Genomic DNA, 21,237 nt, shown 5'->3' with positions numbered 1-21,237 from the left:
TGTTGTCCTAACCCCTACAGCTGTGTTGCCAGGCTTTGGAGGCAAAGACTGGTCCTAAAAGATGCTCTTCATCTCTTTACTTGGCATGTGGACTCCCAGTGCAGCCGTGGAAGTCCTCCCTTGGGTGTCTTAGTTTCACTAGTAAAATTCCAGTATTAGTCTGAGTTCTCAACAAGGTAGGGAAACTCATGAATGAGGAGATGAATTTGCCAACAAGATGCAAATGCCAACAGCCAAAAAGCAAAAAGATTTTCCACCAGCACTCCCTATCACTCAGTCTCCACCAGAAAGTGTACATTTACAGTGGGCTAAATTTTCACTTCAATTAACCTAGTCAAGAAAATCCCCCATAAGCGTGCCCAGAGGCTTGCCTCTTAGCTTGTTCTAGAGCCAGTTAACTTGAACACTGAGATTAACCATGACAGTGTTTGTTTCACTGGTTCAAGCAAATCACATCCGGGCCTACTTGGGCAATCATAATTTTTAAATTTTCATAGGCAAGCAGGTAAAATAATGGATAAAATGCATGTTGAATATAATAAACATTATCCATTCAATGAGTAAACAATGAAGAATTTAAAATGGGGCTATTCCTTTGCTCTGCCAGAATCTAGTTCCATGTGGAAATGGCTTTGGAGGGAGTTCTATTATATAATAGGAGTTCTATTAAAACTTAGTAACATTCATGACTAAGTGCCCAAGGCACTGAACGTTTGCCATCTCTTCTGCTTTATCTCAATACCTTCATAAAGCCAGTACCAAAGTCATTCCTGTTTCCTAAAGGAGGAAATAAGTGCCTAGAAGATGTCAGGGGAGTGTAGAACTCAGAGAGACACTAAAAGGAAAGGGTTTGTGTAGATTCAAGGCTGTTGTGAGGTGGTGTTGCTTATTCCCTGGTACACTACCCCCTCGACCAACACAGCAGACACTACTCCATCCGGGCATTCTCATCTCATTTTCTCATTCTCACTTTCAATTGCACCACCAAAGTATGGCTTCTTCTTACAATCTTGGCATACCTACGCATCACTCTACATGACCCAGGGCTAACACTCATGCATATCACATCTCATCGTGCTAAAGAGGTTACTTCATGTCCCAAAATAACTGCAGAGGAAGGCCTGAGCAAGCCTCTGAGAAATGGCGTGGCTCTTTTCAGATGATGGGAGTGAGGTGGTGGGGAAATACCAATATCCCTAGTAGGAAAACTTAAAAGACATTTCAAAAGTCTCTTAGTCATGCATCAAGGAGTCTTGAGAAAGACCAGTCACTCTGGCTATTTTTGTTGCTGAGAAAATGTAAACACTTCTGTATTTGTTTTGTGGTTTCCTAGGTTATCTTTCCCAGAGGGCACTCAGGATTATGTGTGAGGGAGGAAGAAAGGGGAGCACAGATGAGACAGAGGGACAAGGACAGTCTCTTTCTGCTGAGAACTCCAGGTCACATGAGAAACCAACATGGAGATGGTGGAATTGCTGTAGCGAAGGTTACCTACTGTGAGTTCTTTCATGCAGCTCTACTCCAGACTTTAAACCCCACCAAGGAGTCAGTTCTGACTCTGTAGAAGACATGAACAATGCCCCGGGTGGGTAATTCATCTCCTCTCACAGTGACAGTGGGTAACAAAGTTAGACTCCTCCCTCTAAAACCTAGATTAATATTGATTAGTGGTGTAGTCCTATCCTATCTAGAGTTGAGGTTTCTTTTGTTGAACATTGTATTTCCTGTTATTAAATTAGTCTTCAATTTAAAAGTAGTCTTGGATAAACTATCCTTATAGTCTTGACCCTTACTGAGACTAGAATTGAATATCAACACTGAGGTTGGATCAGAATTAGAGTTCTAATTTCCTGGAGGAAGAACACTTCTACCAGGAGACAGATGCAGCCGAAGTTTAAATGTTAAGGAATGACTGGCAGTCAACTGAGCAGCGGGTAAGTAAAGGAATGAGCTTTGTATTGTGACAAATGAACTTCTAGAGGGGAGGTACCCTCTACTGAGCATCTCTGACCACTCTCCTACCCATGTTGGAAGTGTTTGGACAAGAACAGCAGATGGTCATGGTCCCGGAGTCTTAACAATCCATTGTTGCAGGCAAACAATGCAGCATGGTAGATAACTAATGTAGTTAGAAAGAGTGACTCCATACAAGAAAGGACCATAGGAAAGAACAAGTGACCCAGGACTGTCCTCAGCCTAGAAATGATGCCTTAGTATAGAATTTAAGTGGTGCCTTTGAAAAACATGTGACTATCATCAATATTCTTCTTTATCCCTGAAGTTTTGTCACAGAGGTTAAGAGATGCTGTGGCATGAGAATTTCTAGAGATGGTTATAGATGTCCATCATTGTCTGTTTCAAGTTCTAGACACAGTCTCTGCACTTTCAGGTCATCTCAAGCCCTTCCCCCTAAGTTAAGTCCTCACTTAACCCACATAGTAGATCCAGAGACCTTTTTTAAAGAACTTGAAGAATATTTTTGATTGTGAGCCTAGCCTTTAATGGCTGAGCCATCTCTGCAGCCCATGAACTTGAAGAATAATCTCTTCTTGACTGTTAAGTCACAACCAAGTGACAATGTGAAGCCAGACTTTCCCACAGATACTTTTCCCATGTGTATCTCAAAAGAAGAAAAAAGTTTACATTTTTTTAAACAAATAAATGAATGAACGAATAAATGGTGACCCGTTTTCTCATCCCAAGCTAAGCATTCCATGTTTCCAAATAAGCAACGAACTCATGGTGTAAAATGAAGATGAGGAATATATGATGAAGCAACACTGGGGAGAAAAGCCAACACAGGGCAGAGGGCCGTGAGTACAGAGGGAGGGCAGAAGGAGAAGGGGGAAGCTAAGTGAAAGGTCACTGAGTATAGCAGTGGTTTGGGTTTTGCAGGTAATGGGTTCATTCAGTGTTTTAAGTGGATCATGGTATGTTCTTGCTTTCTCTGCACCCAGTCTTTCATATTTATACCCATCATGCTCTTCCTCCACGATGCTCCGTTACCTCCAGGTTCTTCCCCCCAAGACCCTAACTATGACCTTCCCCAACCTTCATTCTTCCTTCTTTCTCTCTCCTTTCCTTATGAAAAATTCCTTTTTCATAATCTCCCTCTCACTTCCCTGTTAATAACTCAAATCCTTATCAGCTGCTTTCATCTTTCACTCTCTTTCCTCAGACTCTGCCAGGAATCCTCTAGGAATGTGTGATGACTTCGTGATGTGAAAACTCGGGGTTTGACTAGGCTGAACCGCATTCCTCAGACTGTTCTATTCAAGGAGCTTTCTGATTAGCACAGCTTGTCACTCTCTGAGGAAAAGCTGAATCACACACACACACACACACACACACACACACACACCTTCTCTCAGTTGCTCAATGAACAACAGGCTGCATTACTCAGCAAAGGGATTTTTTCACACATATTTGAAGGCCCAAATCAGTTGGCAGGTTTCACCCAGACAGAGAGTACCTGGTAGTGTTTTGCCTTGTCGATGGGAAGCCATTTATAGAGAATCAGAGATGCCAAGCAGATAGCTGAACTTCCTCTTGAGTATGAAACTTCTCTGCCTCTGTGGGCTCCACAACTCACCTGGAACCTCTGGACTTCTGCTTGTACATCATGTGATCTTTCCAGATGCCTATTTTGTGGATCCGTGCTTACATAGCCAGCCTCCATAACTGTAGGAGCTAATTTCAAGTAAGCCCACATATATGTACTATTCTCGTACATATCTATCATGTATATGTGGGATTCCATAAATGCTCATGTGCATTGAATTCATAGGTCACTAGGTAGAAGAGGAAGGTGATAGGTAACCTGATAGATATTCAAACAATTGCTGCTCTCTTGTTTCGACTCTAATACAAAATTCTCCACAAACATATTCAACTTAACTAACCAGAATAAAACTCACTTTATTTCTTCTTTATTCTGTACCCAAGCCAACTCCTTTTCTTTTCCATCAGACTCTTGATAACTCATGTTTGAAATCTGGGAAACAGAAAGGCATTTCTTCCCTTTCTTCTTGAGTGTTCCTTCATACAGTTTTCTTTTGGAGTCTTTTGTCTTGCATCCAGATTCAGGTTCTCCTCACTTCACACTGAGAAATTTTCTTCTTCCTAAGATATGTTTTCCCTGTCTTCATTTACACACTCCTTCAACAATGTTGACCTAAAAACTTCTCTTCAAAATTGTCATATCACTTTCCAAGTTAAAAACAGGCTTGTTTAGCCAGGCGATGGTGGCGCATGCCTTTAAACCCAGCACTCGGGAGGTAGAGGCAGGCGGATCTCTGTGAGTTCGAGACCAGCCTGGTCTATAGAGCTAGTTCCAGGACAGGCTCCAAAGCCACAGAGAAACCCTGTCTCGAAAAACAAAACAAAAACAAAACAAAACAAAAACAGGCTTGTTTGTAATGACATTTAAGGTTCTCCAAAGCACTGCCTTAGAACCAGCAAAATGATAATCAACATACCATAAACACATATGTAAATGTGTGTGACCTTTATAAATCATCTCTGTTCACTCACTGTGATGATCCCAAGAGATGAATATGATTAATATTCCCATTGTGCAGATGGTAGAACTGAAGCAGAGGAAGTTTAATTAGCTTCATCGCTCATACAGCTAGTGAGTCAAAATCTAGGATTTGAATCCAGGCCTTCTGTGCTGCCGCTGCCACCACTCCTGATTGGATTGTATTCTCATAGCTCTCGAATGCACATTCTGCATTTTCTGACTTGCTTTCATTATTTCACAATTGAAAAAACAAATGCTCTCAACTCGTTGAGTCTTGGGTCCAATTCAAGTTCTAACTCTCCAAAAAAGCGTTTACTGTACCACACATATTTTTCTGTTTTCCCAATTCCTAGTCCATTTCCTGTTATTTAACTGATGAATTTACTAGCATAGCTCTCCGCTCAGACTGTAGAGGACCATGTTCATGTTTCTTTTATAATTATGAATTTTCCTAGAAATACGTAGAAGTGTTGGTGTAAATTTGAAGGCACAAACAAACACACGGTTATCTCTGACAGGCCTGGGCCAGAGTGGTCAGGTACATGCTGAATAACTTACTTTTCACCATTCAAATACAGTATAGAGAATAAAAACTTAAAAAACAACAGCAAAATCCTTTCATCTGAGGAAAATAAGAGCAATTCTTGGTCCTCTTCCAGATAAATTCAGGACAGAATCATTCTAACACATTGATGTTACTCTAGAGCTTGGCATAGTGACCAGAGCTGTAAACACTAGCAATTAAATATGGGGCTTTATTACCTTGTATATTTTTTCCATTGTATTGTTCACAAAAATACCACTGGCTTCTTAAACCTCTTCATTGAAATACCACTTGCCTTAACAACTAATTTTTAGTGTCCATCACAATCTTCCCTAAATGTTTGTCAAGTAAATTAAAGAGGAGAGAAAATGAGCTACTTAATTATACTTCAATGGAAGCTAAACTGTGACCAGCTTATAAGGTCAAGATATTGGGGTTTTTCCCCCCTCATTATGCTTACGGTGTCTTAAGGACAGATAATTCTCCTCAGTGGGAAATATTCCTTTGATTGAGGTACCTAGAGATTCCTGTGAGGAGATGGGTTTGTGCCTTGGCTATGGCAGTAGACAAGCAAGCCCACATAGGTGACAGAATTGCACAGGGCTATAAACACACACAAAGGAGTACAAGCAAGCCAAGGAAATCAGAACAGTTGCACATAAGTCACGAAGTTGTATCCACGTCACTCTTTTAGTAGTTTTGTGCAAGTAAATCTAGCTGGATGTCACTCCTGTAGGAAACTATACAAAGCTATTACTAGGGAAATCTTTCTATATTTCTTACTACTGCTTGTATGTGCCTACAGTTTCTCTAAAAAATTAAAAGTAACAGTGTCCTTTGCTTTACAGAAGCTTCTCAGCTTTAGTAGGTCCCATTTATTCAATGTTGCCCTTAGTGTCTGTGCTGCTGGGGTTATACTTAAGAAGCAATCTCCTGTGCCCATCTGTTGTAGGGTACTTCCCACTTTCTCTTCTATCAGGTTCAGTGTGTTCGGACTGATATTGAGGTCTTTGATCCATTTGGACTTGAGTTTTGTGCAAGGTGATAGATATGGGTCTAATTTCAATCTTCTACAGGTTGACATCCAGTTGTGCCAGCACCATTTGTTGAAGATGCTTTCTTTCTTCCATTGTATACTTTTAGCTCCTTTATCGAAAATGAGGTGTTCATAGGTTTGGGGATTAAATTCCGGGTCTTCTATGCGATTCCATTGGTCGACTTCTCTGTTTTTATGCCAATACCACACTGTTTTTATTACTGTAGCTCTGTTATAGAGTTTGAAGTCAGGGATGGTAATGCCTCCAGAAGATCCTTTATTGTATAGGATTGTTTTGGCTATCCTGGGTTTTTTATTTTTCCATATAAAACTGATTATTGGGAACTTGGGGAAACAGGAAGATTGGGATAAAGGAAGGTTGGATAGGGGAGCAGGGAAGCACATATCTTAGTTAAGGGAGCCACCTTAGTGTTGGCAAGAGACTTGAATCTAGATTGGCTCCCAGGAGCCCAAGGCGATGTCCCCAGTTAGTCCCTTGGGAAGCTGAGGATAGGGAACCTGAAATGACCCTATCCTATAGCAATACTGATGAATATCTTTCATATCACCATAGAACCTTCATCTGGTGATGGATGGAGATAGAGACAGAGACCCACACTGGAGCACTGGACTGAGCTCCCAAGGTCCCAATGAGGAGCAGATGGAGGGAGAACACGAGCAAGGATGTCAGGATCACGGGGGGTGCACCCATCCACTGAGACAGTGGGGCTGATCTATTGGGAGCTCACCAAGGCCAGCTGGACTGTGACTGAAAAAGCATGGGATAAAACCGGACTCTCTGATCATGGCGAACAATGAGGACTGATGAGAAGCCAAGGTCAATGGCAAGGGGTTTTGATCCTACTTCATGTTCCGGCTTGGTGGGAGCCTAGCCAGTTTGGATGTTCACCTTCCTAGACATGGACGGAGGGGGGAGGACCTTGGACTTTCCACAGGGCAGGGAACCTTGACTGCTCTTTGGATTGGAGAGGGAGGGGGAGAGGAGTGGGGGGAGGGGGAGAAGAGAGGGGGGAGGGGGAGAAGAGTGGGGGGAGGGGGGGGAAATGGGAGGCTGGGAGGAGGCGGAAACTTTTTTTTCCTATTCTCAATAAAAAAAATTAAAAGTAGAATAAAACTAATTTCTTTACCAATGCCCTCACAGTGTCTTGAGGTTAGTACAATTGCTGATTAGAGGATTAATCCATCCAATATTAATGCTGCAGAATCTCCTTTAGATATACAACTTGAAAATTGCCCCAAGCTCAGGACAAGGGGGGCGGGGATAAAAGAAAAGGTCCTTGGTTTGAGCTTGTATGAAGCTACTGTCTACTCTGCACGTGAGGAAAGCTGGATGAGACACTCAGGTCTGTTTTCACAATCATTCTTTTGGTAGTGTTTTATGGACACTGCTGGAGTCCCTTTACCTTTTGTCAATTAACCCGAAACAGTTCCAGTTCAGATATTACATTCCAGAAGAGTGCTTGATGAGGTATGGTATTGGCTCCTTTCCCTGGGTGGTATCAATAATTACAAATAACAATACCCCGATCATAGCAGTTACTGTACCAGTGGGTTTCCATATTCTTTCAAACTGGGAGGTTTGTGCAGACAGATCCCAATCAAAGCATTTGCTATTCAAATTCAAGTGACTCCACTTCCTGTCTGTTGTCTCCATCAGCACAGAAATGTTGACTTGGCATCCTGCCTTGGGAACAGCCAGCGCAGGATAAACTCCAGGATGGGGCCAGACTGACATGACCACCACTCTGCTCTCTCAACAGTGATAAAGCAAATGCTTTGGGAATGCCAGTTCTACTGTGAGTCACCAAGTGCAGACAGGGTGATAGTGGAATTCACATCAGAAAAATGTGCCCTCTGAGACACAGAAAAGGGTCACCCCAGAACACTGGTTCTTTTCCAAAGAGGGGGAAAGCAAGCAAGACATCCATCCCTTTTCTCTGGTCTACTGAGTCTCTATTCTCCACATACAGAGACCCTTTCCCCTGACTCTGAGTTGGCTTGAAGTGGCACTGGACCCTGTACACAGCATTTGCTGGGACTCCTGAAAGATACTCCTTCTTTTCCTGTGGAGGCCCATATATGGCTATGGCATCCAGCCTTAAAGAACTGTGGTTAAGGGCTTCCTGGAATGGTCAGAGGTCTGGTTACTCGTGAATGAAGCCTTCATCATCTCCTGGGGGCACTGCTCTTTTCTATATATAGGTTGTTTAACTTGGGCTGCACTTATGCCCTTGGGAAGGAGAACAACATACAGAGCATTGAGTTCTCCTGAACTGACCTCTAACATAGGAAACTTGGAAAGGAGAAACTTATTATGATTCGACTCCACACACACGCACGCACGCACACACACACACACACACACACACATACATGCACTTTAGGTCTCTTGTGCTCTCCTCTTGCTTCGTTTCTAACCTTTCCATTCAGTTTTTCCATTGATTAAACAGCACATTCTACCAACCCCTATATTTTCCCCCTTCTTTATCACTCACAAATATAGTATGATATATGTAAATGGTAATGCTTTAGATGCATAAGTCAACTACAATGTTATTTAAATGGATTTTATATCTTTTCTTTTTCTATGTTTCTACTATGTGTCTTCATTTCCCATATCCTTGGCTTATGTTTTTATTCCCCAGGCTTCCTTTAAAATCCTTAATACTTTTAATCATATTTCCTTTCATGTATCTTCTCATCCAATGCCTCATCTCTCCCCCATGTGAATGTGTGTGTGTGTGCATGTGTGCACTTACACTTTTAAGTCCTTTAGGGGCTGAATTTCTGATCCTACAGTTCAAAAATGAAAAATGACAGAGCCATATATCACTGGACTTCCTGGATTCTGATATGTAGGTAACACTGGAGAGAACTGTGTGTCTTCTTGGGGGAACCAGTGTGCATTAAGTCCAGTGGGGAGAATGGACTGTGTAATTGACATCTTTGTATCTGCCTAAATAGACCTCTTCTATGGTAGGGGGCTGCTCGTTCATTTCCTGGCTGCCCAGACAAGAAATGATCACACAAAAACTTTATTAATTACAACACTCCTTGGCTGATTAGCTCAGGCTTCTTATTAACTAACTCTTACATCTTAAACTAACCCATTTCTACTTTTTTTTTATTTTACCACAAGGCTTGTGATTTACTGGTAAGGTTCCAGGGCATCTGTCTCCTTCACCAGTTGAATGGTGTCTCCCTGACTCTGTCTTCTTTCTCCAAGCATTCATTTTAGTTTTCCCACCTATCTCTACTCTGTCCTGCCATAGGCCAAAGCAACTTCTTTATTAACCAATGATAATAAAACACATTCATAGCATACAGAGGGGAATCCCACATCACTCTTCCTTAAGATCCCACAGGAAGAAAGGCATGATTAAATTTAAACAAATGGGATTGACAAAAATGAGCACCATGACCTTGGAGATTGCAGAGGGAGACATCCAAGTTAGAAAATGCCAAGGCCCAAGTCTCTATCATCTAAGAAAGAGTCCCCTACCCATGGAAAGTTTCCTCATAGTAGAGCCAGGTGCTTTCTTCCGGAGCCATCTGCCATGTTTTCTGAGGCGGTCTCTCACTGGCCTGGAACTTGATGAGTATACAAGGTTGAGGACCCAGTGAGCCCCAAGGATCTGCCTGTCTCTCCCTTCACAGAGCTGGGGTTAAAAGTTAATTCCATTCTAAGAATTGAACTCAGGCCTTCATGTTTGCAAAGCAAGACCTTTATGGATAGAGATATCTTTCCAGCATTCCCCACAGTACCTTTTAACACATGTACACATTTTGTAGCTATATAATGTAAGTTTGGTTAATCTCTATTTCTCCAAGACTTTATCCCTCCTCTATCTCTACCTCTGTGCATGTGTGTGTTCACATGTGTGTAAAGTTACATGCTCATGCACCTGTGCAGAGGCCAGAAGTCCATGCTGGATTTAATACTGGGTTATAGGTATATCATCTTGCTTTTTCTGTGGGTGACAGGAATCTGAACATGGGTCCTCATCTTTGCAGGATAAGCATTTTACCCACTGATCATATCTCCAGGCCATCATCTTTTTTTTTTTACATTAAAGCTTTCAAAATCCCCATCTAATGAATTGTTTACCTGTGCAAAAATACTAAGAATTAATTTAATTAATGAAGCTATATAAATAAGCTTCTAAAATTCTTCTGAGTTGTTTAAACATATAACAAATTCTTGTTATCTATAGTTACTCTACTATACAATAGAACTTCCTTCCCCTATTTAATAAAAACAATCATAAGAAGATATTTTACCTCTGTCTTATTAACTCTTTGTAACCTCATGTGTATTTAACCTTCTAATACATTTTAATCAAAAATAGATACACTTCAAGTGCCTGATGGACACACAGGAGGAAGACTGCAGGATTTCATGGCACCAGTATAGACTTCTGCTCTTTCTGGGGCCACTGGGACATTTTTACAGGTTACAGTTGCCTAAGGTTTAGACATTTTTTCCAGTGAAATCCCTTACTCTGCAGAGACTGATCATTAGTCACAAACTATTTATGAACCAAAAAGAAATAAAAGTTGTTCTAAGGACTTTAAGTTTCTTCTAAAAAAAATCCCCATGCTCTTGGGCACAAGAATGTAAGAGCAAAGGTCAGTGAAAGAGTTAGCCCAACGTCTCTGTCTTCACCATCACAGCTCAGGCTGCCTACTGCTTCTTGTTCAGCTGGAGATCACCGCTCATCATCAGCCTACCAGGGGTACGGTTTCACTCTACTTTCTTCATGGAAGTTGTAATGCTAGCAAAGTGTAATTGGATATTCTAGAACCCCCCCCCCCAACTGCCATCAGATAGACAGTTCCTCTGGGTCTCGGTTTCCTTCACTCTAAGTGGAAACATGGAACTGATAATGCTATTGAGAAGCAGCATCAGGCAGACGCAATGATGGGCCACATGCAGTGCCTGGTAGACATCATAGACATATCCCCATTGTGGTGGCTTGAATGGCGTTGGTTCCCATAGGCTCACATATTCAAATGTGTGGTTCAAAGTTGGTGGAACAGTCTGGGATGGATTAAGAGGTGTAGCCTTGTTGGAGGAGGCGTGTCACTGGGGTGGGTGTTGAGATATCAAAATCCTATGCCATTTCCAGTTAGCTCCCTCAGCCTCAGGCTTATGGGTCAAAAGTAAGCTCTCATCTATGGCTCCAACACCATGACTGTCTGCTTGCCACTGTGATGGTCATGGACTTGAAACCTCTGAAACCCTGAGCCTGAATTAAATGTTTTCTTTCTTTCTTTCTTTTCTTTTCTTTTCTTTTTTTTTTCAAGACAGGGTTTCTCTGTGGCTTTGGAGCCTGTCCTGGAACTAGCTCTGTAGACCAGGCTGGTCTCAAACTCACAGAGATCCGCCTGCCTCTGCCTCCTGAGTGCTGGGATTAAAGGCGTGCGCCACCATCGCCAGGCTAAATGTTTTCTTATATAAGTTGCCCTGGTCATGGTGCTTTGTCACAGCAATAGAAAAGTAGCTGAGACACAAGTAAAAGTGAAAAAAGATGGGAGAGGTGAGTGGTTTGTATTTTCCATTTGTAGGCCATTTTCTGGGGAAAATGGGAAAAGTATTATTTCTTATAGCCAAACTTTGTTTTAAAATATGTTTGCTTTGAAAAATCTTTGTAAATTTTTTTTATGAGTAGGTAAAGAATCTTCACCAAGCTTCAGGCAGAATTATTTGTATACCTGGATATGTCTTTAATTCTATTAGGAATGTGAACTTTTCTTAGGATGCCACAGGCAGTAATGTCATGGGCATGATTTAGGAAATGGCTTTTTTATTAACTCTGGTATCCTTTTTGTCTTTAGCAATTTTCAGTATATTCTCCTGGAACTCTTTTTTTTTAAACTAAAATATAATTATAGAATCTCCCCCTTCCTTTTCTTCTTTCCAACCCTCATAGACACACCCTCTCAACTTTACAGCCTCCCTTTTCTTTAATTTCTATTGCTGTGCACACACATGCACTCACACAAACACATGAATATACAAATACAATCTGTTCACTCCATTTTCCCTTATGCATGTATATATGACTTCAGGGCTGACCACCGGGTATTGGATAACCAATTAGAGGAATCTTCCAGGGAAAGTCTATTTCTCTCCCTCTCAGCTTTTCTTAGTTGTCTGCAGTTCTTTGTCTAGGGTTAGGCCCTCAGGAGAGTTTTCCCATATTAGAATGTCTGTTGGTGGTGTAGTTGTTGAGGTCTTACTTTGGTAGTCGTATGAATGAGACTTCATGGGTATAGCGTCTCTGAAATTTCTAGCACACATGTTCTCACAGCTGATTTCCTGCTATTCTGCCTCTCACAATCTCTTAGGCCCCACTTATACAATGTTCCTAAGCTTGAGGTGTAGGAGCTTGGTTGCAGATGTATCCTTTGGAACTGAGCACCACACAACCAGCTGCTCTCTGCATTTTGACCAGTTGTTTTCTGTAATGGTTTCTGTCTTTTGCAGACAGAAGTCTCTTTAATGAAGGATGAGAGCCACACTGATCTGTAAGTATAAGGATAAGTACTTGTAATGTAGTTAGGAATTGCACTGACTTAGAAAAATAGTAGTAGGTTTGCCTGTAATATCAGTAACCTCACTAGCCCCTCGTAGTTGGTTAGGTTTCCAGTACCAGATATGATTTACCTACTGTTCATCAGGCCTTAAGTACAACTAGACAGCTGTTAGCTAACCCCAAGACATAAGTACCATTATAGCACCTTTAAGGCTATCTTGTCCCTTGGAACTCTAATGTGAGAACTGCTAGGCTCTAGATGAGAAAGTTTTAACAGTTTTATTTCACAGAACTGACATATTTAGAGAATCAGTGGAGGATAAATTTATAGATAATTGAAACTGACAATCTGAAGATAATAATTAAAGAAAAATACTTTGTCAAGAAAATCAAGGAACTTCAAGGTGAAACCTTTATTTTACTTCCATAACATCACAAATAACTCTTATAACTTATATTAGTTTGTTTAGAGTGTTGGTTAAAAGTTGTTGAGGGTAATGTTCAGGGGAAAAGCTAACCAAAGGAGATTTGATTCAGAGTTCTTGTTTAAAAGAAGTGGGGGGAGAGTGCTGTGGGACAATGGCTTATACCTTGTCACTTGTATTTTAATAAATGCTGATTGGCAAGTAGCCAGCCAGGAAGTGGAGGCAGGGCAAGGAGAAACTTATTTAAGATCACCGGTTTTAGTGACCAATGTCACTTAAAACATTGGGGGAACTGTGACCCTCTAGATCAAGTAGGAACAAGAGTTGCCCAATGTCAAAAACTGACAATATAACCAATCTGCTCAATATATTGACCACCATGGTTACAATGACCTAAAGAGATAAAAAGGAACATAAAATATGATATCAATCAATTTGACTGTAGATTCACAGAAGAACTATCCACCTTCACAGACTAGGTAAGCACTGGTTGGTAAATGTAAGCATATAACATGTAGCATTTATAACTTGCATGCAGGACAAGTCTTCACAGACCTTGAAAGAACAACATTCAACTTCATATGTAAAAACAAAAATCAGAATAGCTAAAATACAATAAAGGAGTTTTCAGAGACATCACCATACCTGACATAAAGCTCTACTATAGAGCTATAGTAATGACAAAAAAACCCAGCTTGGTATTGGCATAAAAACAGATGCATGGACCAATGGAACTGAATCAAAGACTCTGATGTTAAACCATACATCTATGAATACCTGATTTTTTACAGAGAAGCCAAAATGGTACAATGGGAAAAGGAAAGCATCTTTAACGAATGGTGCTGGCATAACTGGATGTCAACATATAGAAGAGTGCAAAGAGATCCATACCCATTACCATGTACAAAACTCATGATGAACTGGATCAAGGACCTCAACATAAATTCAGTTACACTGAGCCTGATAGAAGAGAAAGTGGGAAGCAGCCTTGAACACATTGATGCAGGAGACCACTTCCCAAATATAACCTTAGTAGCACAGACACTAAGAGCACCAATCAATAAATGGGACTTCCTGAAATTGAAGATAAAGGACGCTGTAAGTAAAACAAAATGACAGCCTACAGTATGGGAAAAGATATTTACCAACCTCACTTCTGACAGAGGGCTGACCTCCAAAACATATGAAGAACTCAAGAAACTAGAAATCAAAATACAAAATAATTCAATTAAGAAACAGGGTACAGTGTTAAACAGAGAATTCTTAGCAGACAAATCTCAAAGGGCAAAAAGACATTTAAGGAATTGCTCAACATCCTTAATCAATAGGGAAATGCAAATCAAAATGACTCAGAGAAACCATCTTACACCTGTCAGAATGGCTAAGACCAGTATTTCGGAGGACAGCATATGCTAGAGAGGATGTGGAGCAATGGGAGCACTCCACGGTCTGTGGGAGTGTGAACTTGTACAGCTACTCTTGAAATCAGTATGGTGGCTACTTGGAAAATTGGGAAGCAATCTACCTTAAGTTTATCTTTAAAAAATAGCCTACTATTGTCCCAATCACATAAATTTCCATGCTTATAGAAAATAATGATTTAGTGCATCAACATGTTGCATGAGGACTTTTTTTTTTTTTGTGGCAGCCACACTAGTTAACCACAGAGGCTGGACGGTGGTGGTGCACACCTCTAATCCCAACACTAGCGAGGAATATAAGGTAGGAAGAGACAGGAACTCTCTCTCTTTCAGTCTGAAGATTTCAAAGAGGAAAGGGCTCTCTAGAGGCATGGCTGCTGGGATTAAAGGTGTGTGCCACCACTGCCTGACCTGTATGGCTGACTAGTCTGGCTGCTTTGCACTGAACTTTAGGCAAGCTTTGTTTATTAAAACACAAATAATATACCACTATAAAGAATAATTTGTAAAATAAAAATCTAAACTAAGATGTGCAAAATACTCTTTTGATATCAAAGAATGCAGGAAATTTGCTCATGTTCAATATATGTTGCACAGTTTCATTTACCATGCACATATATGTGCACATATAGACACAGTTCCTTAGCTTAAGAAGCAATCCTCATGAGCGAGTGTTTCTAAGGTTCTGACCCTAAGAATTTCCTGCCAGATCTACACAGGCACCATCCAGGGTGACAAATTTGCACTTTGTTCACTGAGTGAGGGGACCATAACACAACTCCTCCCATTTCCCTGCAGAGTCATCTCACCAGATTCCTTTCTGTGCCCAAGAGGATTCCAGTCACTGTGGGCAAAGCATCTCAGATCCTGAAACTCACATTACCAAAAGGTAAGTTTTTCAATATCCTTAAGAGATGGTAGCACAGCAACAATTCTTGATTGGAATATAATAAATATTATATATATTTAAGTCAGACTTATCCTTAGTCTGGTGATGCAAGAGCCTAGAGAAGATGAAACCACAGTCAATTTGTGTCCAGGGTTATCTGATATTCATGGCATGAACTTAATATCTGGTTCCCTCTCATAGGGTGAGCTCTTTATGTTGAGCCTTCTTGTTAGGAGATACCTGAGGAGCTCCCATCACTGGACTCTCATCAGCCTTCTTTCTAAGAAGACTACAGGCAGCCTCAAACTTGGACCTCCTTGACAACAAAGGAGTTCATCTTCTTTCCATAGTCCAGGTATAATGGACACATAGACAGGTCATTGCAGTATGTTATGCTGAGACACATTTTAATAAATTTAGATATCCCAATCCAATACCTCCTAGAGAATATATGATGTCTGGTTTGAAGCTTAAAGCATGAATAGATTACATTCTTGTTCTGATTTCAGGGACACCCAAACTTCCTTGTAGATAAAGAAAAAAACTATAGAATTATAAGAAGTTAAAATAGAGTTCCAGAGCCACAGGACCCCAGTTTTGGGAAATGAAAGGCATAGAACGGCCTAGGACGTTCTCACGAGCTACTTTAGGGTAGCAAACTTTATCAGCTGCAGTGCTAACAGGGCTGCCCTAAGCCCTCAGTTAAACAATTGACTAACTTGGAGCACAGGGGACCAGTGAATGCTGTGTTGAGAATGATGCTTGCAAGTTGCTTAAAGCTTGGTGGTGGTGGTGGGGGCTCAGAGTGAGGGGCATAGAAGGGCCACAGCAAATAGTTATTATTCTGTGTCATCTTTAAATAAATCTCATCATCTATTTTCTATAAAGCATACAGTTTTGTTTCTAGTCCTAATATTCCTCCAAGATTTGATTTAATCGTTGATTCAATAGTTTGCAATGAACTTGTAGCCTTGGGTGTCTTACTTGAGAAACTCAATAATCTATAGCTTTCTAAATTAAAAGAACTATGTGGCCTCAATGAGACAATTGCTTCTGCTTTTCTGGAGCTTATATTATTCAAAATTTATTTTGAAATTTGGACAACTGAAAAAAAATACCCAGGCACATTGAGATGTAGGTAATTTAATTTTTACCAAATAACTATCAACTACTTTCTCATTTTCTCATGGGCAGTTCTTAGGCAAATGCATCAAATATGTCACCATCTGGATGGGCTCAACTGAGATTTGTTTCCATCTACATAACTGAGAAGATGGGTTGACTGAGTGTGGTGTGTAGGCTCGGGCAGAAGACTGGACATCATCTCTGAAGTTCTGCAGAGACTCCTCAAAAGCAAAGCTCGAAGCACTCAGAGCTGGCCATGAAGGGTCTCTTACCCTGTGTATGTCCCCAAACTGCTCTTTATTCAGTTTCCAGTAGAATCCTGGCTATCATTTTTGTCATCTTAAAAATCACACAGATGATGAATGCTTATGGGCACACACAATTACACTCACCCCCAAGACTGGTAGAATGAGCAGAGCCTTGTCTTTCTTTCTTTTTTTAATTTGTTAAATTTTTAAAAAAAAATATCAATCCAAGTTCCTACTTCCTCCCCCTCCTCCCATTCCTGCAACACACCCTCCCACCCCACCCCCATCCAATCCTCAGAGAGCCTTGTCTTTCTAAAAGGTATTGTGTTAAAAGCAAATCTGTAAGTGCTTTGGAAACCATATGAGAATTCCTTGAATAATAGGATTCAGAAAAAAATTGGAATATGGCCAAAATAATCAAAATAAGAATCTCAGAGAGATATTTGCATGTTCATTGCACAATAGCCAAAATATGCAAATAATTGGCATGCCTCCAATGACTGGGCATAAAATGTTGCTCTACAGGCTCAGGTTTGAATGTTTGGTCCTATTCAGAGAAGTTCTAGAAACTTTAGGAGGTGGAATACAGCTGGTAGAAGTAGGTGGACCTTGGCGTGTCTTGTCTCTGGCCCCTTCCAGTTATTTTTCCCTTCTTCCTGTTTTCAATGAGGTACACAGATCCTCTACCACATATTCTTGCTTCCATGATGGCCAAGCTTAGAATGAAAATCGAAAGAAGTATAGCTTAGAAACATATACAGTGCCAAAAGCATGGCTTTGCTTCTGATGAATTGTGTGGCTTCAGAGACCATGTCAAGTGCTACTGGTCATGCTTTACGTAAGTTGTTTTCCTCAGATAATGTAATGTCCATCCATACAAGAACAATGGTGTAATATACACTTGTTTACTAATAAATATTAGGTTAGTATTCAGTCCTTAAAAAGAAATGAAAGTCTGTCATTGGTGACAACATGAGGGGCATTGTATTTAGTGTGATAAACATATTTAGTGTGCAGGAACACAAGTACTACACAATCTCACTATTTGAGAAATATAAAAATAATTGATCAAAAGTAAAATAGATACCATCATTTTCCATAGGCACCATGTTGGAAGCGGAGGAAGATGTTGGCCCATGGTTACAAATTTTCCAGTCATGAGATGAGTAAGTTCTGAGGATCTGATGCTCATCTTGGTAAACCGACCTGATTATTTCATGCTGCAGCTTTCACATTGGCTAAGGAGAGAGATCCCAACTTTTCTCACAGCAGAAGGAGCAATTGTGCAAAGTTATAAAGTATTAATTTGGTTTGGGTAATCATTTTGCAATGTATACAAATATAAAATGATCACTTAGTGTACTTTAAATGTATATGGCATACTCTTGCCAGATATACATCAATAAAGTTGAACAAGAATAAGAGGGATGACGAGGAGATAGAGAACAATAAGGAGAAGGAGCAGAAGATGAGAGAAGAAACAGCAGAGAAGACAAGAAAAGAACAGCCCCAGAAGCAGCTCAGAGGGGAATCACTGTGCAAGCCAGCTTGACCTCTGGGCACATTTCCCTGCCTGCATGAATATACCAGAAGGGCAAGGGAGGGATTCCACAAGAACTGAGGCTTTACTTTAGGTTTTGCAAGACTGCTACTTTGGGTATTGTGATGCCACAGGAAATACACCCTGAAGTGAACAGTCCTTCTGTTACTTCCTGTCAGCTGTCACCCAGCTTGGAAAGGATATTAGAAATGGTTTAAACTGACCAAGAGTTAGGAAATGTATAAATATATGGAAAGCATTTTCTCCCACTTTCCTTCTGTGCCATGTGAACTGACATCCTCATGGTCCCCGGGTACCAGCTTGTGGATCTGTTTTGGAGGTCATCACTCAATGACATCCTTACGGTCCCCCAGGTACCAGCTTGTGGATCTGTTTTGGAGGTCATAACTCCATGTCCTAGCTTGATTCTTGCTGCTATGATAAAATCCTGGGACCAAAAGCAACTTAGGGGAAGAAAGAGTTGATATGGCCAATGAATGTAGATAATGGCCCATAAGCAAGAGAAGTCAAGGCAGGAACTCAGGGAACGAACCTGAAGGCAGATCCACTTGCTATTCCACAGAGCATTACCTCTGACAGAGGGACTCATTTCACAACCAAGGGGAGGCAGAAGCCGTGAGGAAATGCTGCTAACTGGCTCATAGTTATTAGTGAGCATTCTTCTTCAGCCCAGGGTCTGTTACCACCTATGGTGAACTGGGCCTTTTTACATCAATTAACCACCAAGACACTCTCCCACAGACATTCAGAAGGCCAGTCTGATCTAGACACACTCTCAGTAGAGACTTCTTTCTCCAGCTGTCAAGGTGACAGATACAGCTAGCTAGGGAAGTCATGGATTTGTTTCTTTGTTTTGTTTTGTTTTGTTTTTTTTGAGGCGTTATTTTGATAGATACGACTTTAAGTCTTTTTGTTTTCTTCATGACTATAATGTGAGGTTTTTGTCATCTCACAGCTGGCGTACCCTCCCTCCCTCTTCCTCCCTCCCTCCCTCTCCCTCTCTCTCTTTCTCTCTTCTCTCTGTCTCTCTCTAATCCAGTTACACATGTGAACTTCAGATTCTCCCACCCCTTCTTTCTATCTCTTTGTCCCTAACCTCATCATTAGAGAAGATGCTCTCCTATAATTCCAGGGGAAGAGTTGTTAATGTTTGCAGAGATAAAGTTAATATTCTAAAGAATATCAAAAGCTGTAATACTGACATCCTCTGTAAACCAACTAGCAAAGTTATCAAAATTAACCAATTTAATGGGGAAATAAAGGACCTCAAGTGACCAAAGGATAAAGAGGAATAGTGGGACAAAGTGCAATGACATTGTGAGCCAGGCACAGCCAAGACTGAAATGTTCTTTTTTTGAATTTTTCTCCAGGTCCAAGCCCACTACCAATAAAACTCCGGTATACTGGAATTTCTTTTCTCATTATTATTTTCAGTTGCTTTCCTTTATGGCACATGCTAGGATTATTATTTCAAAATCTCTGGACAGAAAGGCTGATAAATATTTTGTTTAAATCATCAAACGTATTAACATTAGAGTAGATGGAGCAAGGTTTACATGTCTTGAACAACCGCACTTCTAGACTCTGAGAACTTAGAACTGACTGATGCTGCTCCCTCTCCTAGAATCTTCACTAGTCTGTATCCCAAGTGTAATAATTGCAGAAGAGCCTTCAATTGACCTGGGTCTTCCTGTATCAATTAGCCGTTAAGATAACCCCCAACGGACATTCTGGCAGGCCAGCCTAATCTGAGGCCATTGTGACCATACCTGACCCTGGTGATCATATTATGATAATGGACTAAGTCTTGGCTGCCATGGCCACTGGGATTTGGGGTTTTGCTGATTTATAGATAACGTAGACTCTTTCAGACAGTTGATGAAATCTGAAGGGTTTGGTTTTTTTGGTATGGTTACAAATGGAGAGAAACAATTTAAAATGGAAGGGTTGGATCTCATCAGTGACAATAGATATTTTTCTCAAGCTTTTGTTAGAAACATTGCATTAGATAAAATGAATGCTATTTGTAATGCTAACATTATAATGTACACAAAGATGTAAAGTGCTTTCAAAATTATAAATCACTTTGCAAATATTAGCTAAAAAATTTGTTATCTACAGTTGCATCCAAAGTGACATCTTTTCTTATTTTTGAGCTATAATATATACTTGACTTCCATAAAGAAACATTTAATCACATATTGATGACTTACTATTAGAGACAGCTTTCCTAAGTTATGTATTAAAATATACAATGAGGGCCAAACTGCTCTACGGAGCACATTGGAAGTGCACACGTGTTCAACAGCTCACACTCAGCTTGGAATGTGATGTTTTCTAATGTCCATGCTTACCACAGCTGAGACATATAATTTAAATTCTTCTCGGCTATTATCTTGTCGTTTATATTACAGGAGTGATAGCACACCATTAATACAGAATGGAGAGAACAGAACAGGATCACTGCCTCATTTGGAGCAAAACAAGGCCATCATGGCCAATGCTTGCTGCCCATCCCTTCACTCCTTTGGGCACTAGGATGGGCAAAAACACACAAATGCTCTAATTACTGTATCCATGCCAAACCTGTTACAATGTGAATAGGTTTAATAATTCTTTTATCATCTTGGAATGTACTATTATTAAGACTTCCCGGTCTGCATGCCTGCAAAATTGACAAATCAAGAGTCCATTTTTCAAGTGGAAAATCTCAATCGTAAAGATTCTATTTTTAATGCCCTTAAAAAGGACTCACAGGCAGACCATATAAAGCTGTCAGTGAACCACTTAGTCGTGAAGGCCCAGCCTCTATTCCATCTTTTATCCTGGTCATGGCTTCCCTTCCCTCTCCTGTAGTCCTTGCTGAGGAATTTTATTTTGCACTGTTTTATGGGATTGTGTGCAGT

The sequence above is a fragment of the Alexandromys fortis genome, unplaced genomic scaffold, assembly GCF_014885135.2.
Source record: "Alexandromys fortis isolate MF-2015 unplaced genomic scaffold, M_Fortis_MF-2015_v1.1 scaffold_6, whole genome shotgun sequence".
NCBI classification, from domain to species: domain Eukaryota; kingdom Metazoa; phylum Chordata; class Mammalia; order Rodentia; family Cricetidae; genus Alexandromys; species Alexandromys fortis.
The sequence above is the reverse complement of the archived record's forward strand: the minus strand, read 5'-3'. Positions refer to the sequence as shown.